A 26413-nucleotide genomic window follows, 5' to 3' on the forward strand; every position below is an offset into this window, starting at 1 on the left:
AGCACTACCAGTAGTGACCAGGAATAATTGTCACAAGCTGGCAGAGGGTAGATTCAGGCTAGATATCAGGAGGCGCTACTTCATGGTCAGGGTAGATCTGGAACCAACTTCCAAGAGAAGTGGTGCTGGCTCCTACCCTGGGGGTCTTTAAGAGGAGGTTAGATGAACAGCTTGCTGGGGTCGTTTGACCCCAGTACTTTTTCCTGCCATGGCAGGGGGTCGTACTTGATGATCTGCTCAGGTCCCTTCCGACCCTACCAACTATGAAACTGTGAGTCTGCTGGACTGTGGTAATTATTGCACGCCAGCCAGCCTCCATGTCTCATGTATCAGCCTCCCCACACTTCACAGTGGTGGCAGGGGTGCTTAAACTAAAGCTTGTTGAACAAGCTTTAGTTCAAGTGCCCCTGCTGCCATTTTGAAGTGCGAGGACACCAATACGCAAGACGCTGTAGTGCTTTAATTAGAGTGCCTGCCCCCTTCCCACTCCCAGAGAATGTGTAAAAGTGCATCTAGTGCCTGGAATTTTATTTTATGTCCTACGTTTATCAATTTCTTTGGGCAACAAGCTTCTACAATGTAACTGTGATACTCAGGGTGATGGTGGTTTAAAAAAAACCCTAATTCTCTTGATCAAGGGTTCCCAAATCGGTATGCATACCCTTGGGCATGTAAGACATCTCTGAGGGGTACACAGGAGAAATTGTAATGGTGGATTTAGTTTTCATTATAATAATAATTGGCATTTAAGGAGGTAAACTATAAAATGTATGCTGGCAGCTGGTTAATCTGGAAGGGGGTACACAATAAGAAAAAGTTTGGAAAGTCTCATCTAGGGCACAAGCCTTGGGAAAATTTTCAAAAACAGTATTTCCGATCGGTCTTTAAAATTAAGTCTTTTCCTTTTAGGGATATGCCTTTCAGATACATTTTAGAACTTTGAGATGTTAGTGCAACACCTAGAGTTATTAACAATTTTAAAACAACAGCTGCAAATGAGCTACTGACTGCAAAGAATAAATCCATTCTAAATGTTTGTTAGTGTTACATGCAGTCCCCCTTTGTCTATGTTTCCATTTACCACAGTCAATTCATCTTTGAAAATGTGTTTCACTAGAAAAGTAGACAATTTGGCTTTGTCATACCAGGAGTGGAGATGGGGGCTGGGAAGATCAGAGGAAAGCGAGGTCTGGTTTAACACTGTGTCCTTTTATGAAACAGTCTAAATAGAGATTCTGAAAGAATCTTCTTCCTACTTCATCCTGGCCTATCATGTGGGATAAGGCTGAAAGCTGTTATTGACAGATTCACAGGGTTAAGGTTGGGGTTAGGGCTAGGTCACTTTTGCTCAGGCAGTAACAAGATTTGATAAGAAGGTTGTCAGCTATCCAATAGTTCCAAGCACCGTCTGTAAGTCTGATTGAAAGGACAGTGGGTTTAGAAATAACAAGGTAAATTTTATCGTGGTAATACAATACAGCTGGTTGATCTTAAAAAAAATAAAATAAAAAAATGGGGTTTTTTTTGGTGTATCCAGTGCATTCGTTCCTGACTGAAAAGGATAGTTTTGTGGGGTAAGGTGTTTAACACAAATTGAATTGAATTGAATTGAATTTTTTTTCACAGTAAATTAACACCTCAGTAAAAGTTTGTATGTTCCTGTATATATTTAAAACAGGGTAAATGACTTATGCCCATTTGTTCCATTGACTTTCATTGAATTAAGTATCTCTTTGTTTTGAGACCTTACTAGTGCATTGATTTCATCCCTCATTCCACAAAACACTTCTGTAGAAGAGCAGAAGCGACATGTGGCTGCTCCTTTAAAACCAGGCTAGAAGCTTGTTTGTTGCATAATTAATAGTCGTATTTTAATTTCAGAAATCAACAGGTAGTGCAGAAACAGTGATAATGTGCGTGTGATACAGGGAGCTGCTTTGTGCCTACTTTTTACAGATATATAGTATAATTCATGTTTAATAGTAAAGAGATAGTTCAGATGTTTATAAGCTGTGCATATATGCACCGAATTCCCGGTCAAACCAAAGTGCCTAAGGGACTGAGGTGTCCAGCTTTCAGTGGAATTTGATGCCTAACTACTAATCATCTTAGGCTCTTTAGAAGATTCCAGACTTGTTACTTCTCTTGAATTGTCTAAGAGCTATAGGAGCCCATGGTAGATTTGGATCAGAACTAGTGTTTGTTGGCTTGCTGATCCTGGTGCTTGCTGTATAGCTAGATGCAGTTCCAGTCCCTGGCCCAAATGTATTTGCTCTACCAGACTTCCAGTGACAAGGCTTATAATCATCAGAGCCTGCTGACCCTCTTGGACCTGCAAGCTTGGAACTAAAACTTTTCCCTTTAGAGTCTCATTGAAAACCACATCTGAAGGCCAAGACCCATATTTCTTCTCCTTGTGTTCTGCTGAGGGACTTGCCACCACTAGTATTTCATGTAGAAAGAACTTAGGCATTAGTTCAATCGTTCTGCTTCTTCTAATTCTATAACTTCCCATTTTCAGGTGCTTGTTACGTCTTCTTTCCTTTCAGGCATATAGTGATTCCTTTGAGCAACATGCCTCTTTGACACCGCTTGTCTCTGCAGCTACCAGTCAGTTGTGGTTGCCCAAGTTGGGCTAAACAGATTATTTAAAGATCATAGATTTCATAGACATCAGGGCTCGAAGGGACCTCGCAAGATCATCAGGTCCAGCCCCCTGCACAAGGGCAGGAAGTCAGCTGTGGTCAGATGACCCCAGCAAGGTAAGCATCTAGGCGTTTTTTGAATGCATCAGTCTTCTTTATTAAAGATCAGTCTCCTGCCTCCTACTGGGATGGTAGATTAAACATTATACAAAACAGCTTAAGGGGGAAAAGAGAGATGAACGTGTTATAGAGAAGGATTTTTCTCAATAAGAAAGAATGCAGCTGTGTTGGTTGCGGGATATACAGGATGGTTGAGGGGAGAAAGAAAGCTGGGGGAGCAGTCCAGGAATGTGCTTGCTTGTCTGTATTTTATGCTGCTTCTTTAGCTGTTTTACCTTTTTAAAAACTTTATCTTTTGGTAGAATCACTGCAGCTAAAATCTTGCTCTCCAGTTCTCTCTGGTTATGTTCACTCCCTATTCTGTTTCCTTCACTGTCTTCCACTCCCTTTCCATGGTAGGTGCAAACTTCTGACCTTCCATTTCAAGGCTCTGCACAAAATCTCTCCCACTGTTGTCATTTCTTCCAGTTCCTCTTCTTACTCCCTTGACTGTGTCCAAAATGATCACTTTCTTCCTCCCCTGTGGTAGGCTTTCTCCCAGTCAGCTATGTGGTAGGAATCATGTGCTCTTATGCATCATATTAACTATGGCTACTTTTTCAAATACTTCCTTAAAACTCCTTTGAAGCCCTTCCATAAGACCCGATACTGTGACTGGGCCTTCCTCAAGTCATCCAGCATGCCTGTATTATGTGTTTGAATGGCATTGACTATCTCATTTGTCTCTTCCAGTGATTCCCCCTTGCTTTCCTTAACAGTTTTTATTATTCTTTCTCAAGCTCCGTACTCCATTTTGTACCAGAATTAGATTCGGCTCCTCTACCTCAAACAGAAAGGAGTCTGCGGGCACAAGAAAAGGAATCTTGCAGCAGCAGCCACAGAGGTCATGTGGTCATCAGTGCATGATGACATGAGGCCCCCAAAACACAGAGCCTTTCAGAGTGTGGGGTCAGGGGAGGTCCCCACCAACTGCCCCTGCCCAGAGACAGGCCTGTGGGGCATTGCACAAATGTATAAGCTTCCTGCATCCAGATGGCATCAAACAATTGTCAAGTATTAAATAGAGAGGTAACATGAGCATACTTGGTATGATACATAATTGTAATTATGCTGACGCAATCAGATACCTCTCTCCAAATTCTACTAATCAGTTTGGTGGCTTCTTGACCTCTTTCTCTGTTGTTTTACTTTTACTAAGCAGACAGAAAACCTTCTGTGTAGACTTGATTTTTCAAATCAAATTATATTTTAATAGGGATGTATCAGAGTTTCCTGGAGAAGTCAACCTGTGTCAGGTGTCAGTAAGTCTGATTTTTAAATTAGAAAACAAAGAGACATAAAAAGTCAGTACTTGGAGTGCTGTGGCACTTGCAGCACTATGAATGCACATTGCTCTCGGGCATTGAATTGCTTTATTTAGAATTCTACCCCTTGGTCAAAATATATTTATAAAAAGTAATTGTATCGCCTCTCAGTCACCTCTTCTGACTTCCTGTGTACCACAGGCAATTTAGTTTCACCCAGTTACCCTATTATTAAGTGCAAAGATTTTAGCCAAACTAAAACATTACAGTCCTCAGGGCTAGGGACAGAAATTACACATAAACGAGTATAAGTGACCAGAAACTGGTTCAAATCTGTAACACAACAGAAGTTCAGTGCATGTAAACTGCTTTCAACATGGCCAAAACCAGTTTAGGATAAACCTGTATGGATGTAGTATCAGACTTAACAAATTTAGATTAAATCCATTTGTTGAACTTCTGTCCCAAATTCCTCCCAGATTCAAGTTAACTCACAGCCCCCCAGCATCCCAGGATGCTTTGCACTTACCCTGCAACCTCCCCCACACAGGATGGGTAGGCTAGCCTTGGCCCAAGCTGTCTGCTCCAGACCAGTAGGGAGGTGTGATCAAGCGTGTGTCCCCCCCCAAGCTTCTGGCCTGGGCCACTGCAGGCATGTGGCTGCATTTCCAAAATCAAAAGTAAATGCCTGTTCACTTGCTTATTGGCTCAATCTATGTGGCTTAGACTAACTTGTGAAGATTGAATTGATTCAGCCTTGGTTTTTTCGACTGTCTATACTTAGCCCAGGAGACCACACTATTATGTGCCACAGTCAGGGAACAGGAGAAGCCAAGAAATGTTGCCCCAGCAGAAACAGAGAGTTGATTAGAGGACATATATCCAATTGATCCCACCAGGTAAATTTTGCCCAGTGCTTCAGAAAAAAAGGTGACACCCCAACATACCTTCCAAAAGACCCTGCAGGTTTGAACAAAGGAAACCTCCTTTTCAACCCCAATTTTAGTGATCAGTTGCATCTTGCATACATGATCAGGACACACCCACTGGGCATGTAAAGCTGTTCTTTTAGCTCCTGAGACAAGACAGTGGGGCACAAAGCCCCAGCCCACAACGGGCAGCCCACCTCTGCCCCACAGGGGGCACGTGCCCTCTTGGCTCCCCCAGAGGTGTGCGCTGCTCCTCACCCTCCACTTCTCTGAATGACCCACCCCACCGCATGGCCCTACTCACCCCTGCCCGTGCTTCTGCCCCACTCCTTCCCTCACCACAGGGACCTCAATTTCCCCCACAACCCCTTCCCTCTTCCCCACCCCTTTCCCCCTGCTTACCAGCTGGGAAAATCTGGAGATATGAGGGTTGGATCTGGAGATTGCAAGTTGGAATTATTTTGACTTAGAAATCCCAAGTCTCATGCTGGTTTCACGACAGTTGGCATTACTACGTTGAGGGCTACACAAGCAAACTTCTTTTCCTTAATGTCCATAAAGAGTATATCCTTGATCCTGATTTCAAGGGGACTCACAGATTCCTATTTCAGAATGCACCAACACAACCGTTCAGCCTCATGCTCCTTCCCAGTCCTTCCCACAGGGTGTCAGATTTCTCCCAGAAGTTGGTTTATCTTTAAAAAATAATATCCAGTTATATCTTAAAGACTCCAAACAATGAGTCTATCATGTCCCACTGTGTAAGCTGCTCCAGTGTTTAATTACCTTGAAAGTCAGGCAGCTGTCTTATTTCAGGTTTGAATTTTCAGCATCCAGCCATTGGATGGCCAGGAAAGCACTAGGGGTGTGTGAAATGGGCTCTATTCGATAAGGATTTGGATTTGGCCCAAATCAAGGACAGTGATTCAATGAATTGATTCAGATCATTGTCCCTGATTTAATTTGGCCATATCCAAATCTGAAGATTCAATGCTGATTCAGAGTCAGCGATTTGGACATAGATGCAACTTTAAAAGTTTTTTCTACATATCTTGAGGTACTAGTGTGGCTTGTGATCACTGTGATGCTGGGGTGCATGGAGCATCCCACACAGTATACGCTCCATGGGAGCCCCTCCATGTGCTCGGTGGTGAACCTGGGAGTGACTGGAAGTGCTTCTGGCCCACTTCCAGGGTCTGCTGCAAAGCGTGCTGGGGAGCCCCCCATGCTTCTGTGGGATGCTCCATGTGCCCCAGCATCACAGCATTCACAAGCCTCTGCTTCCTAGAGGTATGTAGAAAAAACATTTAAAGCTGTCTCTATGTCTGAATCTCCGAATCTTTCCAATCTCTCCAAATCGATTCAGAGGGTTCTGATTCGATCTGGAGAGATTAAAGAGTCCTCTGATTCGATTTGGATTCGGCCACCAAATCAGACCGAATCTCTTCCGAATTGAATCGGGGACCCGAGCTTTGCACAGTTCTAAGACTCACTCCCTCACCTCTTCCCCAACAACCCAAGCTCATTTTCCTATATAAATACTTAGTGATCAAGTCAGCCTTCTCTTTGATAAGATGAATGATTTAATCTCTTCAAACTTAGTATTCCAGTGCTTGTTTTCCAGGAGCTGGAGCATTTCATAGACTTTAAGCCTCAAACCTTCCATATACATTTACAAAAAACTCTAATAAAAACAGACCTGCTAACAGACATAGAACGTTAATGTTAACAGGCCAACAACTAGTTGGAAATAGGGGAGGTTATATACTATTACAGGGAAGAGGTATCATTTCAGCCAAGGGCTTTTACTCTCTCACTGTGGCAACAGCAAGAAGTAGTGGCCATGATCCTGAGCTGCAGATGAGGTGTGCTCAGTACAAATCAGCCAGTCAGTAGCACCATCCCGGGTCTGTGCTGGTCATACAACTCCACTTTGCCCAGTCCACGGAAGAGAGATGACCCTATAACAGCTCTCAGTAACACAGATTGGCTCTTTAGCTCAAGCAGCAGGGGTTTGTATTCTGGAAGTCCTCAGTCCTACCTGAGGCATAGCCCGGATACAAGTCAGAAGAGTCCCCCATGGCTGTTCTAGCAGTAGAGGTTTGATGGAACAAAGGGACACATTTATACAGTGGGAGGCAGCACTATGCTAAGATACCTGTGCTGGACCTGTGGACACTAGCTCTGGAATCAAACGCACATTCACCTCCAGAGCCACAGAACATTGCTGCATCATGCTGCGGTTGTCCCTGCACAGGCATATATCTAGGCACTCCACAGCCAGGCCCCCTCTCCTAGTGTCCTGGAGGCACTGAAGCTGATATGTCAGCTCTGGGTTATTGAAGGGTCCTTCAATACACAGCAGAATCATCTAGTACTTGAATGCATTTGAGCAGTTTTGGACTAAGAGTAAGCCAACTGCAGAATTGCTCTGGAAGAGAAAAAGGCTCTTAGGCAAGTTGCAGGATATATTACATTTCGGCATTTCTTCTTTTGAGTTCAAACAGGTGGCCACAGCCTAAGCCCACAGTTCGTGCCACAGGAGAAGGGAAACTTTGGGAGCTACTAAACTCTTACTTTTTCCCAGACCAAAGATTAAAAGCAAAGTAATTATAAAGAAAATGTAGCATTGTTTTCTCACACTCACAGTCTGTTTCACCTAGAAGGATCTCAAAAAGTTTCACAAACTATATATGGGAATCACTTCACCCTTACCTCTGGGGTAAAATACGAACCAAGTTTACCACATAGCAACGCTATACACAATACTTTACAACAGGAAACACATAGAATATTGCATGGAGTTAATGGTGCAGACGGATACAGACAGGGAGAATGTAATTATCCAAACTGGAACTTGGCCAAAATATTGGACTCCATTTGCTCTCCCCTTCTCTAGCTAAAAGTTTCTCAGGAATGAGATGGTACATTTGGGACATTCTACAACAGTCACAGAATCCAAAGGAGATGGACCATGGTATTTCACCGTTGAGCAAGCTAGGAACTAAAATAATTGTTGCTGATCATCTGATCAGCACAAACACAGCAACAGTGTGTAAATTTTGTGGGTGTGATGATGCGTGCACTGCAGAAGAAATTCTGAGCCCACGAAACACTGTATGTTGCCATAGCTGTTGATCCAGACAGATGGAAAGAATTAATGGATTCTCATTGCAGGGGTCACAACTGCAGGTGTCAGTGGGAAATTCAGCACAGCTGTCTTGAGACACAGACAAAGACAGTAAAACAGAGAAGAGTAGTCAATCCCCCTGAGGTACACTCAGGGGCTGGGTAACCTGAATAGGAATTTAGGCTAGGAACAACTTGGGACAGAAAAAGAGAACATGCCATTTGTATGGTGACAGATATAAAACTGCAGCTTTTTGCTTAAGTTTTACAGTGAAATTTCCCATCTCTCTTTTATCTGTTTGATCTATTTAAAATCAGACTCCTCACAATTTTCAAATGGCACATCTGCAAACTTCTCCCTTCTTTTATGACATTTCAGTTTCATTAATGTGATCATATATCTAGTTTTGTCCTCACTTTGCTTACTTTCTCAAAGGTTTGTCTTCTTTTGTAGTATGTGTTTGCAATGCCATGCAGAGCACAAGTTTCTCTTCTTCTGCTGCAGATGGAAAGAAATTAGTTGCCAGAGGTACATTTTAATGTGCATGTAATTGAGTTAAATGACATTTCCCCCCATGGAAATTATTATGACAAAAATTAATCTGACTAATTACAGCTCTTTTGAAAAACTTTCCTTAAATCTTTAGCCAAGATTTTCAGATAAAGAAACCCAAACTTAAGCCCCCAAATCCATATGAAGGCTCTTAAATAACTAGCCTGACTTTGAACAGTGTTTAGTCCTGCACCTGCTTAGAAATTATCCACAAAAATATTTGTGATAAAACAAACCATCTTCATAAAAAAATGATTTCTTTGAAAATCAAAATGTCATTTTATATTGGGTCAGATGACCCCAAATTAACGCATTTGGGCGTGCTGAATCCAACTTAAACAATATACTGTACTTTATCAGAATCAAGATGAGGGTTTTTCCCCCCAATTGTGGGAGGTGTGTGAGGGAGACCATGTGCTGGTAGGGGATTTGCATGAGGGAGACTGCAGTGTGTGGCCTGGGGAGAAGTGTGGGGCAGACTGCATGGCTGGCCCTACTCCCTGCTGCCTACTCTTCCTGCTTTGGCTCTGGCTGTAGCCCTGGCTCCAGCCCCTCTGGCCAGGCCCAGAGCTACCACCATTGCTTTTCCCTGGCTACGTCAGGGCTGTAGCTAGAGCTTCCACCCAGAAAGTAAGCAACAGAGGGTTGCAGAGGGTTTGGGGACCTGGAGGTGGAGGGACAGATACAGGTATGGGGGGCAAAGGGCGAGAGAGGCAGGTGGCATGGGGGGGCAGCCAGTGGGGCTCGGCAGCAGAGGGACAGGGACAGGGAAGTGGGGCACATGGCAGGAGTGCAGGCAGTGCAGAGGAGGGGCAGGCACCAGGGACAGACAACAGGGGAGCAGACACAGGTAGCAAGGCGGCAAGGGGTGAGAGTGTGGCCCTTTGCCCCCTATTGTTGCTTTGGGGAGGGGGGTGACCCTAAGACAACCCCTCCAATAATTAGCTTCTATACTCGGAAAATAAATTTGTTATAATTTTCCATGTATAGAATCCAATTATGGGGCAGTCATCTTAAATTCAAAGTCATCTTGGATTCAGATAAATACGGTAGATCAATGCAAATGTATGCTATGTGTACCTGAACTACCTATCAGTGGGAATTGTAGTTTAGGAGCCTTAGTCTCCTTATGGGTTGGGCTTTCTGTTTCCCATAATGCAACAGTCTCTTTCCTTCAGTTGCACCAACCCAGTGCATCATAGGAGTCAGGTCACCGTTGTACATTATGGAAGATGGAGCCTAGTTTATAGCAGAGAATGGAGACATGAGGCACTTGCTATAAATAGTTCCCAGGAGGAAATAACTTAAAAGTCAAGTCAAGCTGAACTGAAATGTTTTGATTTGGAAATGTCAAAACCTGTCGTTTTAACATTCCTGAACTGCAACATGTTTTTAACTTTCTGTTCCAAGGAAAATTTGGTATTTTGACTTCTTCCTGATGTGGGACAAAAACAAATGTCAAAAAGTATCAGAATCCCTCATAGGACAGAGATTTTCATTTTTACTAGATCTGCTCAATACCCACAGCTCCCATTGATTTCTACTGATCTCAGCATCTCAATAATAATCACAATCTCCTAACCTAGTGAACATTATGATGCCAAGTTACGCTGAAACCTGTATCCTCTCAAACAATATACTCTATTTACAGTCTTTTGCTAGGGGGAATGCTTCTCTTGTGTACAGCTGGGCTTACAGATTTATTTTCTTAGAAGACTTTGAAATTATGCAAAGGGGAAACCTGTTGATCTGTCATTAAATGCTTTCTTAGAATAAATGGGATATAGTCCCATTTGATGTCAATAACTATCACAGACTGAGCATATGCCATGCCAGTCAGGAGTTGTAGGGGGATAGCACTAGAGAGGAGGAAAATATTACTGTATAACTGAAATAAAAGCCTACAGCAGTGGTTTTCAACCTTCTTAGTCTCAAGGCACCACACAGAAAATGTAGGCTTTTAGCTTTCACTTGGTTTTTTGACTATGGAAAAATAACAGGGCAATTCTTCTGTTGCAAAGAACTCAGCAAAGCTACCATGGGTCAGACTGTTTTTGACACTATAGTTTCCTATTTGAAATCTCTGGGTTTATCTTGTGAATCATGTGTAGATATTTGTGTACCTAACAGGGATAATATTACAGGGCATCCCATGACACCCATAAAAGGATCTTATGGCACCCCAGGGTGCCACATGACCCCAGCTGAGAACCAGTGCAGCATTGTATCTAACACGATATGTATTGGGTCCATATTTCATTGGCCCTGTCCAGACAAAGCAGAAGTTGGTGGTCAGAGTTTCTTGGCTATCTTCCTGCACGCAAGTTTTTCCAGATGTACAGTTGACAAAGCCAGCTCCTACATCACTTCCTTTGCAGCTCCCTATGCAGAAAGGGCTGTGTTCAGGGTGGAAAAAAGCATGGCTATATTCCAGCTATCCTCATTTGATGAATTGTTTCATTGTACTGTGGGCAGCTGTCACATGTTTCATGCGGACTCATACTAACCTAAATTCCGGGCTCTGCAGAGAATCGGGAAGTCATAACCAGCTCACTCCCTGATGGCTCTCCTGGGTGCACCAGGAGTGCTCCTGATGGCACTTTTTATAGCTCTAAAAGGATGCTACAAATTTAACATCTGTCCGCAGCCTAAGTTAACGAAAAGAATCGGTACAAGAGCAAATAACTGGTCACAGACAAATTTAGATTGGAAGAGAGAAGCTTGGGAATGATCTTCCAGGTGAGGATGGAGTTCAAAGGGTTAAAGAAGTAACACGATAGGGAATGGTCAGTGTTCACAGAGCAATGATCAGCTCCTGTGATATGTGGATTCAAATCTTTGCTATACGGTCATTTGGCACCTGATAATCCTATGCTTGAAAGTCTCTTCCAGTTTCCTGTAGACTCAAGGAAAATCTTTTGAATTTTTTATGAATCTTTTCCCCCCCTTTATTTGGCTGCTCTTTGTGGTTTTTGTTGCTGTTGATTTTTTGCCTTACTCTGAAGCTTTGGACATTGCATGCAGAGAGAGGTGGGAGTTTGGATGGAGTGCGCTAGGACTTCTACTGGTACTTAGAAACCTCGCAGGTGCCTTACTGGAGGGTATTTATCATGTCCTAAGGGTCAAACTCATCACCAGATTTGGGAACAAGAAGGAATTTTCCTACCAGGTCAGCTTGCCATGGACTGTGGGTTTTTTCCCTTCTCTTTAGTTCAATGCATAGTCCTCTTCTGAGGACCATCTGAGCATATATTAACTAACAAGATTCCTGCTATTGCAGTAGTAGCACCCTTGTCTCCTCTGCTTTTTACCAATGGCATATTATAATACATTTTTGTTTGCTTTTTTATTTATGTATTTTCATAGGGTGCTTTATGCCTGTGGTATAAGAGTGGGATCAGAGTAAATAACCTTTTGGAAGCTTTGAACATATATTTGCCAGAAACCTCAGGGGACTGAACCTTATGGCCCTGCTAGCCTCTTCTAATACTATATCCTGACCTGGGCCATCTGATCTTAAACTGTATGAAACTTGGAAATCCAGGGTCATCTCTGAAGGGAATGGTGACAAATAAGATCCCAAGAGAAATTTTAAACAAAAACAGAGTATTAGAAAATGGGCTGGATTCCCTGCTCATCTCTTCTGGTTTTACACCAGGGTAAGTCCATTTGCCATCAGTGGATTTACTCTGTTATATGCCAGCATAAATGGGAAACAAGCTTCCACAGCCTTCTTGAAGTGTGGGTCCCAAAACTGGACACAGAACTCCAGGTGAGGTCTCACCAGTGCTGAACAGTGTGGAAGAATCACTTCCCTTAATTTGCAAGTGAGACCCTTTTCTACATAGTACCCCCTCCCTTTTGTCAATGTACTTCTACCAACATCCAATTTCAGCTCTTATTCCTGTTGGAAGAAAGATTTGGACAGCTCCTAAATCTATTCTTGCACCTGCCTTTTTACCACATGGTAGGATTTGTAGATCATCTTTACACATGCTCTGGTGTGGTGGTGGTGGTGGGGGGACACTTTAATTAGAGTGGCTCTGAGGGCTGCTTCAATTAAAGTGCCCACGTGTCACATGTATTCAGTGTTCCACACTTCAGAATGGCGGCACCCTAGCTGCCAGTTTGAAGCATGGGGATGCTGAATACATGTGATGTGGAGGCTGCTGGAGCATGCTAATTAGCACACATTGGAGCAGATGTCCAGCACGTACATAGATGCTCATAGGTTCTTTTTCCCTGGGCTTTCTGGGAGGAACAAACAAGTGAAAGGCACTTGAAAGGCACAGGAGGCGCTACTTCACTGTCAGGGCGGCTAGGATCTGGAACCAACTTCCAAGCAAAGTGGTGCTGGCTCCTACCCTGGGGCTCTTTAAGAGGAGGCTAGATGAACACCTTGCTGGGGTCCTTTGACTCCAGTACTCCTTCCTGCCATGGCAGGGGGCCGGACTTGATGATCTGCTCAGGTCCCTTCCGACCCTACTAACTATGAAACTATGAATAAGGTCAGGGCTATAAGGGAGATGAGGAAGAACCTCAGATCAAAGGCTTTTGAAGGTTTCCATGACCATGTGAACAGTAGGTAGGTAAGCTTTGTTATGGAGGAGGAGTATTCCTTTTGTCTGCATGCCACATAGATTCCCTCTGAGCAACATTTTTTTGTTCACATCTTGCATAAAAAATCTTTCACAAGGACACTGTTAGTATCCCAGAAAACCGTCAGAAGGACTTTGTTGCCTTCACACTCTTTGTCACAAAAATGGCTCAGAGAATGCACCTATTCCTTGGTGCAGTCAAAATCTGTAGTTATCCTTTTTGGTACTGTGCAAAGGCACACAGCAGAAAAGTCCACAACTGCCACTGTACCATTTCCCTGGCACTAACATTCAGACATGTGGTGCTACATACTGATTGTATTTCCTGTGTTACAATTGCTGATGTCCTGCTGGTTTCCTTTTTTTTTACTGTTTCTCATACGTCAGGGAAACAGTCCTGTGCAGGCAGGAAGATGAAGCAGACCCAGAAGTTCTTTTCCATCCTCAATTTCTAGGGATCCTTACTTAGCTCCTATTGCAAGAAAGGATGGGATAAGTTGAAATTCTTTTTAAAGGGTCAAACAAATCAGTGTTCCAGGGGGCAGCTGCATTTGAGTTTTCATTCCAAAGCAAACAGTTATTGTTCTCAGCAAGGCCGAGAGGTGTGAACATGTCATGCCCTTTGGATCTGTATCAGTAACAAATAACATTGCCACAGAGGTGGAACAAGCAATTTCTAGGGCAATGTATTATTCAGGGAAGTAAAACATGGATTATTGAAATGATTTTGAGAGTAATGATGGGGTTGGAGGAGTAGACACTTCCTTATAAAATCACCAGAGCCCATGCTACTTGCCTGGGGAATGTTGGGGAAATGCCCATAAGATCTATTAATCTGCAACTAATTAGGAGATTAGGGAGTCAGCTTTTGAAGCTCTAGAAGAGTAATCTTGGAAAGAATCTGGAGGAAGGCTCTCACATCAGGGGAGCATCAGGAGCAAGTGCTTTACAGTCAAGAAGAGTGGAAAGCCTGAGCATTATGGAAGATTTATATAGACAAGGGCAAGAGTTTGAATCTCACTGCTAGCCAATGCATCCCAGCTGATTTCAATACTCAAAGGGAAGCATTTATTTCTATTTGTGTAATAATTTTTCTACTTAGTGACACAGAGATTTACTATAAGTGTTCAAGAGGAATTCAGACAAAATTAAAAAACTAAAGAACCAATTTATTTCTCATCAGGCTCTGTCCCTTCAAGGGAGGACTAATTATGGTTATTCCTGACAAGACAACACGAGTTTGATTCTGTTTGTTTGGGGTTTTTTTTGTAGTATTAAAGGAATATGCTTTTGGGTCATACTAAACCAGACATCATTTATGCAATATTACCTCTGAAGAGGAGTTAGGAGCAATGAATCTTTCTATCTTTGGAGGAAAAACCAGGGTAAGATTCTTCTTTTGGTTTGTGACTTGAAATACTGGGAGAATAACTGAAAAAAACATGGAACTGGACAATGGTAAGAAAGGGTGGAAGATGACTTGAAACGGGTTTGACTTGGGAGATAGAACTGTGTATAAATATTATTAGCATAAAAGATCTTAGAAACATGTTATGCCCTTCAAAAATGACTACGCTTTTGTTTTCCACATGATCTCGGTGCTCTATTGCCCCATGGACCTGCTTCGCCTGTGCTTGGGACGGGAAGTAAGTTACTCTACTTTTGTGGAGCTGGCCTACGCCTTCTCCCCCACCTTGACCCCAATCTGTCTGATCTGTCTGAGTTTTATGTGGCAAGCAGAGGTGAAGTGCAGCGAAGGCTCTCATCCTTCAGTTCCTTCCTTTCCCACTTGCTGGCAGGGGAATATTGACCATGCAGTCCCTGCTTCTGGAAACACAGTTTGAGCAGCTCTTACTTGGGCAAGTAAAGGGAGCTGGGCTTACTTCATTGTGGACTATTAGGATTGCTTCTATAAGAGATGATCCATATTGATCAGCAGAGTTTCAAGGTGCTACGGACAATATCCCAGCCCCAGTCCCTTCGTCTTGTTTTAGTACCATAAAAGGGCTGTAAAGATGTACCAGGTGGGCAACTGAGAGACTCCTTCTTCATATAGCTGGTCCACATCAGAAGATCAGGACCAAAATGTTATATTATTAGAATTCCTTTAATGGTTCTTGCTAGTATGTTTCATATATGGAATCTGTTGTGCGAATTGTTCTGTTGATCACTGGGAACAGGTCAGGGAGGGAAGAAATATATAAAAATCTATTTATAAAGGAAAAAATAGAGTTAGCCAATGAACTGTCAACTGTAGGTTCACCTGCTTCCAGTGAAATCAACTGAGCTCTGGAAAAGGGACACCACTGAATCTGTATGTCTATGGTTTATTTTCATATAATATGCAATCCTAACTATAGCTTTAAAGGGAGAAATAATATCTGATTTAGAGCCCACTCTAGCGCCCGAAGAAGTCAGAGGAAATCTTTTTCTTTTTTTTTTATTAGTGGCATCTGGATCAGGTCCATGTGGAAAAAAATCTAAAATGGCTTGTCTACGGGGTACAGAAGTTGGGTAGATTTGATAAAGAGAACAGTGGAACTGGAGACCTGATCAGGAAAAATTAGGTGGAAAAATATGTGGTTATATATATATAAAGCAGTAGCCCAAGCAACCATATGGTGAGAAGGCATGTGCCACACTGGATCAAAGGGGAAAGTCTAGCATTAGATTAAAAGGGGAATAACTGCAGGCACCCAGTGAGTTTTATAATAGAGTTGATAATAGCACAGGAAGGAGAGAGCAAGGAATAGACATGAGCATAAAATAGAAATAAAAAGGATTCTTTGATCCCTCTGGCTTTCCCCCCATATAATAGAATTTATTTTATCACCTACCTTCTTCAGTTCACCTTCACTTTCATCTTCCTTTCCCCTAATAGTTTCCTAGACTCTTTACCCTGAAACTAAACCTGTGATCCCCACCTCATTTAAAAAGTGTAATACAATTCATGCATCTTCCTCAGGTGCAGCTGCTAAGCATGAAACATCTGAAGTGTCAGATTATACAGTTATACTAGGCAACACTTGCATGGCAGGAGGTGTGATTGTGGGATCACGTATTAGATCTCATTGTGCCTTATTTTCTATGCAGAGGAAGCCCAAACCCAGGCTCCCTCTGCACTGGCAAGAAGCAAACTCTCATGGCTGGAAGCCCCTTTAAGTGAGCTCAGCTGCAGCAATCTCCCCACCTCAGGGGTGCATGAAACCCCCGGGGCAAGGAGATTGTAGCTGTGCCCCGGGGCTGCCAGGACCCAGCTGGGCCCCAACACCAGGAGGCATAGTGAGGGGACCCAGAGTCTGCTGTGGGGTGCTGCTGGGACCAAGAGTCCTCAGCTTCTGGAGTCTGAAAGTCCCCAGCAGTTGCAGGGCTCACAGCCCTAACTGGGCAAGATGCATCCCTGTGGCTGGGAGTCCACAGCTAATGGGGCTCCCAGCCACGGGGGAGACCCTGCTACATGTGCAAATTAAAGATGGGTAGCAAATTGTTATAAAGTTAGGACACATTTTCGAGGCCTAATTTTATAGCTTGTTGGACCTTTTTATGGTGTGATAGGTACTTTGCAAGTATAGTTGGTCTTGAGGTAATTGGGCAATTAACCAGTTAATTGTGCGCTACCTATAATGTGTAGAGAGGGCCTTAGAGCTTATCTCATTCAGAGAGACATGAGTTTTCGTAAGCAACAGCCTTCATCAGATGTTATTGGACTTGAAGAAAGCAGGGGTACTAAAGAGAAAGGAAGAAAGTCATTAAAATACAAAGGATAGGGAAAGTGTTTTACCATAGGCTTTTGTGTCTTTCTGGAACTGGTTTCTGTCACGTAGGGATTTCCCTGCTTGCCCAGTATGGACAGCAGTGGGGCACTGTGAGCTTGTGTTAGGGCATATGATGTTGGTGGAGAAGCAGGGGCTTGTGCTACATGGTTGCATTGTGTTGAAATGTGTCAGTGCTAATGGGGTGACAGGACTACTGTAATGTACAAACACTATCGTTGAAAGGGCCTCCGTACTGATATGGTAGTACTTATGACTGCAGCTCTGACAGCGTGACTCAGTCTCTGTGGCTGCACTATCTGCTACATGAGCCTTGCAAAGAAAATGAGGGGCCTGCTGGGGAAGCCAGGATTTGAGGTTCATCTTTTACTCTGAAGAGATGGTGACTTGTGAGGTTCAGCAGCCCACAAAGGGTTAATGAAAGACCTGATTATGTCCCTCAGCTGTGACCAGACAGCCCATTTGAAGCAGCTGCTGTAACCCAGGCAAAATAGTGAGAGGCTGGCTGAGGTAAACTGTGGAAGGAGCAGTGCAAGGAGAAAGGCAAGAAACAGCACGGGGAAAAGCATGAGTCAAAAAGGGACCAGTACTTAGCTGCTTAGCAGAGGGTCTCTGGACTGGACCTTAGAATACATGGTGGCCCTGGGTTTTCTGCCCCACTGGCAAAGAAGCAATGATAGCTCTGGAGAGAGAGAGGTCAAGGACTGGTGAGTCCTAGACGGGGGGAAGCCCTCTAGATTTTGGGGTGCATGTTTGGTCCTCTGTTCCACTGAGGTGTTGGACACCTAATCTACAGAGGCCTGAGATGGCAGATGACAGATCTAGCTACAAGGGGTGCCAGGGATACAAACTCTGAGCCCTTCATGGTCCTCCTACATCAGAGGTGCCAAATTGATTTTTGCCCAGCCACATAGGCAGTTCTGGGGAGCTACCATGGGCCCGTCAGAACCCCTTCCCTCCCCCCACAACGAACACCCTGGAGCCCATGTGTCACCGCCAGCGGTGCACAGCCCCCTACCTGCCCCACCTTTTTAGGCACCCTAGGAGGTTGGGTGCTACTTGCTGCAGCCACCTGGAGCCTGCACCCTGGCTGCCCTGCTGCTCCTCACCACGTCATCACCACAGCTTCTAGTCCACCCAGCGGGGCAGTAGTGGCAGTGCAGAGGAGCGGCAGGGCAGGCTCTGGGCAGCTGCAGCAAGAAGGGCCCAGCAGCAGTGAGGGGTCATTTTTCCCTCATGCTGAGCAGCAGCTTCTGCCCAGCCACCGCCACTGCTGGCTGCGCTGGGCAGGCCGGGTTGGGGTTGTGCACGTGGGTTCCAGCTGATCCGCTGTGCTGGGCTGACTTCAGAGTGGGCCGGGGTCAGGGCTGTGCGTGCTGGTCCCTGTCGGTACCACAGGGCTCGGGCTGGCGTGGTGGCAGCCAGAAGAAGTGGCTGCTGTTGCCTGAGCTGCCTGGAAAGGCAATCCAGCTGCAGAGCCACCCCAGCCCCTCTGCATGCCCAGGGAGCACCAGGAAGCACCATGGGATGCATGGTGCCTGGGCTAGGCAGGACCAAGGGACCCGCCATGAGCCAGACAAAGTCCCTCTATGGTCTGGATGTGGCTCACGGGCTGTATTTTGCCCACCCCTGCTCTACACATTACATTTATGCTGTGATTTACATGTATTTGCAGCATAGATGGCAAGGGGACTATATGTGCATCCAAATCAGTCCTAAAAATATTCCCCATATGAAGTGTATATAAGACCACTTCCTGTACAGGGCTCAACAAAAAGAGTTCTGGTGGCCCTGCCAGTGATAAAGAGCATTTTAGCTCGAAATGCACACTACCTCTGTGACAAATCTGAGGTGTAGAAGTGTAGCTGATTTGGCTAGAAGTTCTCTTAAGCCAGTTTTGCTGGCAACTGTATTCATATTTGTTGGGGTAAGGAGAAGGTGAAGAGATTCTGTTGTGGAGTGGATCTAGGACCATGAATTCCCTCTGTGGGAGAGGGCTTTTTTTGAGAGGATTGTTTCATAAATTGTATGTCTCTTAGATAAGTAAAAGATGAGACTTGAGTAATTGTATTTCTGTCTATTGTAGTGGGATTTGATCTCAAATGTGAGTGTAACACTCAGAAGGGAAAGCCAGGGTTAGTATTACCTGTGCCTTCTTTTGTGAGTGGACTGCTCGGGGAAGACGAGGTGTAATTACAGAAACAAAGTTATGTGCATTCTGAAACTAAAGAGATGAACTTTCAGACGGCAAAATCCAGGACATGATCCCAGATGCTCCCCAAGTCCTCTGGGACTAGAATTAACCTACACCACTTCCAGTTAAAGTAGTGGAGGTGGTATGGGTCCAGTGCTATGGGTTGGCTAATTAGCTAAGGGTATCAAGGTGATCAAGGGCCAATTTTTCAAACTTGGAACAGAAAAGCTCAGGGTCAGGTGCTCCACCCCCCAAAATGGGACTGTCTCAGAAAAATCAAGATGATTGATTACTTTATCTCATGGGGTTTAGTGATAATGGGGCTTATATAAGGGTGTGTGCGTGTGTGCGTGCATTCATGTTTTGTGTTCTTAATTAGCAAGTCTAATAAACTTCCAGGTTTAAAATAGCTCATGGAAATGTAACAAGAACATCATCAGATCTATTCTACCCACAATGTCCAAAGCCTGTGACTGGTCATTCCCTGACAGCGTTGGTCACTGATTCCAAAAGGTTTGGGAGCTAGAATGTCCCATAGGAAGGGAAATCATGGCAGACTAGTGGGTTACACTTCTGGGTCTTATATTAGTTCACCTGCCTAAGAAACTAAACTACAGCTGCCACCTGGGTTCTGTCAGTCCTGCGGTCTTTTGCTGTATTGCTAGGGGTACTGCATTCCAGTCAGGGAAAAGATGGAGAAAGGCATCCACTTTACTCCTCTGTGTAGTTTTTATTAAGCATCCTTTCCCTTATGTAAGCAGTACTATAATTCCAATGTTATAGTTCATGAAATCCTATTGAAAATACAAGTTTTGTACGTACTTTGCACTTTGCCGTATTTGGTTCAACTACTTTAATTTTTCGAGACTGTGAATCTGTTGCATACCACAAGGGGGCACCACATGATAAATAGTCTGGTTCTTCACCCCTGCCAACCTACACACTGAGAATTTGCAGCTCCCATTGATTTTGGTAGTCGTGAACAGTGAACACTGAGCACTTCTAAAAACCAAGCTGTGAGTATGTCCAAATTTGTTTGTGATTTGTTTGAAAGAGTACCACGGTCTTAGGCAAATTGTTGATATGTTTGACATGCTGAAAAACACCACCTTTTAGAAACTGGAGTAATTTAAAAATCCCAGTGATGGCAGTTCACTTTTATTCTAAAGTACAAAGCCTAATGCATAGGAATATATGTAGTTTAACAAAGAACAAGTGTGTTTTACATTTCCCTGAGTGATTCAAAGAGGTTAGAGTTCAGTGTATTAATATTCTGGCACTTCAGCTCTGTGAATTGGAGCCATTTTGTAGAATTGGTAAAATGAGTTTGCTGGTTTTATCCTCATCCTTGTTTTAGGGATATGGAAAAGGCAGGCATAAGGGGGCTACCAAATGTGATGGGGATCAAGTGCAGAGCTGCATAGCATCTGCCTAGTGTGGTATTAATAATAGTGATGTCTTACATTTGTTTCTGTTTGCTCTGCAGCAAACCTTATCCTGTTTACTGGTGATGGTATGTGGGGATGAGATGTGAAATCGCTCAATCATTCCACCCAGAACTTAAGTTTTAAACTTAACATCTTAGCTAAATTTAGTAGGCACACACACCAAAATAGTGCTCTGTCTATGATAAACACTATACATTTCTAATCTTAAATATTTTTTTTTGGCTCCAAAATACCCGGACCATAAATTGCCAGTGATCTTGACCAATGCTGTCCAATCAAATGAACTAAAATAAACCCTATCTAAGTTAGGGGCTCCAAAAGAAAGTTACTGTTTGTAAGTAAAATTATGGCATGCTAATTTGTTGTGGCTTGCAGAACAGGAGGCTTCTTCTGGAAATTTGCTAGAAAATAGGGTTCTAGTATAACTTCCTCATGTTAATCTTGAAATGCAAACTGTCAATCTACAGCATAAAAGCTGAGCGAAGTTTTGGGAGCAAATTGTTTATTTACTGAAAAAAGGAAGTTTTGGGGTAACCAAAGCTATGCACAGATTCAGGTTGTATTTGGTAAGTAGCCTGAATGGAAAAATGAGGAAGAATTAAAAAAAAAAATCAATGTATTTGGTTTCAGCATTTTCAGAACATAATGTTTTGGCTTTTCATTTTGAAATATGAGGGCCAATTTAATTCTAAAGAAATTGGGTTAAGGTGGGGCAGGGGAGGGGAAGAGAAGCTGCTCTCTTTTCTCCTTTTTTCTTCCTCATACACACAGTTTTCATTTTTGGGTCGATGTGAAACACTCTTTTTGCTGATACAGTTGTCAGTGCAAAACTATCATTTCTTTCCACAAGTATAAGATGCTGCAAGTTTGCATAGTACCAATTTCTACTGAATTGCTTCAAGCAGGGATCATTGTGTTTTATAGTGTTTGTCGTTAACTTAGAGAACGTGAGGCCTTGAGTTCTTATCCTGGTGATGTGATAAATGTCAAAGCGAACCATGTTGACAACGGTGAGTTTGCTAGGAGGCTCTGGTTTTGTTACAGTATTAATAAGTGTCGTGTAACTGCAGGAAGAATTCTTTTATATGGTCTTTCTCCAAGTTTATTGGCAAAGTCTCTGAGGGCTAAGTTCCAACTGTGTCTGACAGGAGAACGTAATTCTTTGTGTCTATGTATTTTGTAGTAGTACCCTTTTAGGAAAGTTGCACTGATTCATGAGGAAGGGTGATTTCTCTATTGAAGAGTACCCTCAGAGTGCATGAGCAGCACCATAGCAATAATAAGTACTGTATGCTAAAATAATTTAACTTTTGAACTTAATCAGTAACCAATTGAGAGGAACCATCTGCGGGAATGACAGGGTAGCTCATTCTCTATGCACCTTCAGAGCTGCATTTCTCTGCAGGCACTGCCAGCCAAGCAGCCAGAAACCCATGGATAACTGTCCTGCAGAGAGGGCTTGAGAGCACCAGTTCGTCTAGTACAGGCCACCAGTGGCTATCTTTCACTTACTGACTGACCTTTGCTAGATTATAAAATATGTACCAAAGAAGAGCAAAAATAGTATGTAGAAGAACAGGACCCCACTGGAAAATAAGAGCCATTAGTATTGACTGAAAAAGGGGTGGTGGTCACAGGACAGGTATCCTGGGGCGTTCTTTGGGTGAATTGTTCTGGACTTTGGCCTAGAAGAGAGCTTTGGTTTGAGATGATCTTTAGCAGAACTGGTTGGAAAACTGTTAAAGATTGGAAAAAATAGTTTGTATACGGGAAGACTGTGACCAACCTACCAGTCTCACCACTCATCTTGGGGTCGGATTCTCAGCAAAGTACTGTATTTTCTGTCAGATCACACGCCCCTAAATAAAGCACATGCTTTGCTTTTGGAAGGCAGAATGTAAAAAAAATAAAAAGATCTTTCCAGGGTGGCCAGTGGTATGACAGAGTAAGTTCTTCTGGAAACATATGGAGTGTGCAGACAAAACGGGGGCCCTAAATTGAAGCAGCGGGTTTGTAAAGAACATCACTTCAATTTAGGGTTAATTAAATCCCTGCGTTGTGCACACACCCCACTGACTTACCTGCATCTCTGGCAGGGAGGGGAGGGCAGAGTGGTCCCTGGGCTGTATGCGGGGGGCTAGTGCTTCCCTCTGCAGCAGCAGTGGGCCTCCCTAGGTGGCACCTGCCCATGGGCACCCTGCTGGGGCAGTCCTGGGGGCACCCCAGTCCTGGAGGAAAGCACCAGGGCCCTACGCAGCTTTGGCAGGCAGGTGCTGGGAGATCAGGCTTGCTGCTTTTCTTGGGCAGAGCCTGCTTTCCGGGGCTGCTGCCAGGCTGCTTGTAGGGCTTCCTGCAGATCTATGGAGCTGCACAGAGCCCAATGCTTCACTCTGAGGATGTAGGGGCAGCAAACTAAAACTCCTCAAAAGAGTTAAGTTTGCAGTCATTTCAGGCGCATTACACCGCCAAATTTCCTACAGCAGCTGGAATTAATGCGCAATATGGTGCCGAAGCATGCAAACACTGACATCATTAAAGTGGTGCGAAGGCATTTAGCCCACGTTAGAAGTGTCTTGCACACATGGCTTTTTGTTTCATCTACATGCAGCCGTAGTGTGCAGCAAGTATAGTATCCCAGCAGATAGCAACAAGACTAGGAAGGGGAGTAGTGAGACTGTTCCTTTTTTTTTTTTTTTTTTAAAGCTATAAATAGCTCTTTATAGAAGTTCCTGTAAATCATCAAGTGTTGTTTCCACACCACAAGCCTCATCTAGATACTACAGATTCCATTGAGCAGTTTGCTTAGTCTGGTGAGTTCAAAGTACTCAGGCTGAGAGAGGATTAATACTGAACTCCACCCTTTTTGCTTTCAGAGCCACATAGAAACACTAGCCATCTTGGTGGCCATGAGTTATGACATCTATTTTTTTCTATGCCCCAATGCCTCTATTTCAGCAAAGAAAATAATCTTTCCTATGTAAGATATGCATCCCATCTGTGGAGGGCTGATTTGGGGGGAAAGGGTGCATATGCTATGCAAGTAAATATGCTATAAGAACATGATGATCCAAGTCAGCTTTAGCATTTATTTTGCTAGATACTCCTAACAATAAAAAAAGATGAAAGGAGAGGGTAGGCTTATTTCTTCCCAAGCTATTCATTGTACGGACCACTATTGAGGCACTAGAATCAACTTCAAGAATGCACCTCCAATCTCCTCGCGTGTCTGGTAACCCCTTCTCTTGGCAGAATAAGGTTGCTCCTTTGACTTAGCAGGTAACAGTTTGCATTTTGGGACCCCTTATTGAAGCAAGGCCTTTCACATTTGGAACCCCAATAAACTACAGCTTTAAAACTTAGCAATTAATGCAGTGGTTCTCAATATTTTTAGGCTTAAGACACCTCTCCATAACTTTTCTGAAGTTGGGGGCCTGTTTTCCAAGAGGCATGTGAAAGGCTGGACTGGGAAAGGCTGTAGCAGGTGCTCTTGCTTGCATTAGGTTTATCTAATAAATCCCACTTGCCAGTCTGGCCCTGCATGCATCTCCTGGAAATAGAAGTGCACTGGGCAGTTTCATCTGGCCACAGGGGTGATAGCACTACAGAACCTCAGCTGAGAATCACCGAAGTAGGGAGTATGGAGTCCAATCCTAGGACAACTCCAGGCCCAAATTGCAGTCCCGTATTTATTCGTAGATCAGTGATTTTTCAACCTTTTTCATTTGCAGTGTGGCCCCCTTTGCATTGTAAGTATAGGTATTCACACACTTTTGATTGATCAGAGTCATCTTTCATGGACCCCTTAGACATAGTTTGGGGGCCTGTGGACCACCGGCTGAAAAGTCATTGCCCTAAATCATGCAAATGTAAATCTTTGTAAATCACATGTAAATCTTTGGCTTGTGATCAGACTGGTGGGGCCTAATCCTATTCACAACCAAGTCAGTTAAGGAGTGTCACTGACTTCAGTGGGAGTTAGTTTATATTGTGTGCTCATAGTTATGGACTGTAAAAGAATTAAGTTTCCCATGACCAACCAACAAATAGAAGTCATACACAAAGCCTTTTTATTACATGAAATAGTTCAACATACTCCATGGTAGTTAATCAATTACAAGTGCATATAATTCATGTTTTGTGGATATCATAACAGTCTGAATATTTTGGCTGGACAGCCAGCGTTCTGACTGCATTCAAGCTAGTGCAACTCATGACATAACAATAAACAGTAAATTACAGGTCTACAATGATGTTAGACTAGAGAGCAACAGCATACGGTATTTATTGTCACATCAAAGTATCACAAAGCATGAGAGCCCAAATATTAGAACTATCACTAAAATGTATTTGTACAACCTTCTCATTTATGTCTAAATGTCAGGATCCTTTCTGGGATCCCGTTACATCAGCAATGAATCTAATCTGTCTCTATTTAGAAGGGAGCCATTTCAATGAAATGGGCAACAAGGAAAAATGTAAACATTTTGATGGTCCTTTGAAAGCCCATTCAGAGAGCATACATCATGTGCCACAAGAAAAGTGCATTTTAACTGGTGTGTCCATTATGGCCAGTTACCACTCAAATTTTCAATCAGAAATTAAGGTCCTGATTTTACATAGCACCAGTTATCAATCTATTTCTGGTGTAAAAAGTTATAAAATGTTTTTATTATTATTTTTACTAACTCATAAAACAATAAAAATTAAAAGCTTTCTTTCCTCAGAGGAATAGTGATAAAAAACACCCAACATTTAAACACATTATCTCTTATATATACACAGTATGACAAAAACTAGCAAAGCGCATAGCCAATAAACAGTCACTTCCCCCCCTCCCCAGGTTTGCATACCTGAACAGACAAGTTTTATTTACAGTTGGATAGGTATCCACAGAAGTAGCAATCAGAATACTTGTATTTGGCTAAAAGTTATATAAAAAAGACAACTCTTTATTTTTCAAATACTCTCCAAATATATATTAAAAGTATCCAGTATTTCCATTAGTGCCAGAGTTGGAAGCTCTTTTTCTCACGTTCAAAAAGTGATTTCTGTGATATCAGCTGATGACTGGAGCCAAACTGGCTCCTGCTTGCAGTCAGTGGATGGACTTACATTGACTGCAGTTATAACTGGATAAGACCCAACAAACTATTGAAAGATTTCTGAGAAATGTAGTGGTGCCTCTTTCAGTGTCACAGTCCCCAGGCTGGCAATGTGATAAGTCTTGGCAGACCTTGTGTCCATAGAGAGCTCCTTTGACTACACTGAGGATCTCTGCTTGTGGACCCATGCGCTCTTGTGGTTTAAACTGTAATCACTCTTGGAAAAATGACAGCTCATAGCAGCTGAAGATCTGCCCCCAAGTCCATTTTGTCTGTGGATTCTTTGTTGTCACAGGGACAACACAACGTGCATCACATTGTAGGGGCTACAGTAGTGATAGGGGAAATGTTTTCATATTGGACAAGATAAATAAGTGTTGATAAACAATGACAACAAAAGAGCAGTGTTATGAAAAAGACTTAGAAATGGTGGAAATTTACATGCAGTGTGATAAATTAGGATATATCTATGTGAATTTAAAAAATAAATGGAAAGATATCATTTCCATGCTACATCTTATATAGAATCTAAACAATAATAAATGATCTAGTCCATAAAATATAAAAAAAAATCTATACGTTATTTTTGCATCTATAACTGAATATACATCCTAGAAG

Source organism: Crocodylus porosus, unplaced genomic scaffold (genome assembly GCF_001723895.1).
Source record: "Crocodylus porosus isolate Cpor-Errol unplaced genomic scaffold, CroPor_comp1, whole genome shotgun sequence".
NCBI lineage: Eukaryota > Metazoa > Chordata > Crocodylia > Crocodylidae > Crocodylus > Crocodylus porosus.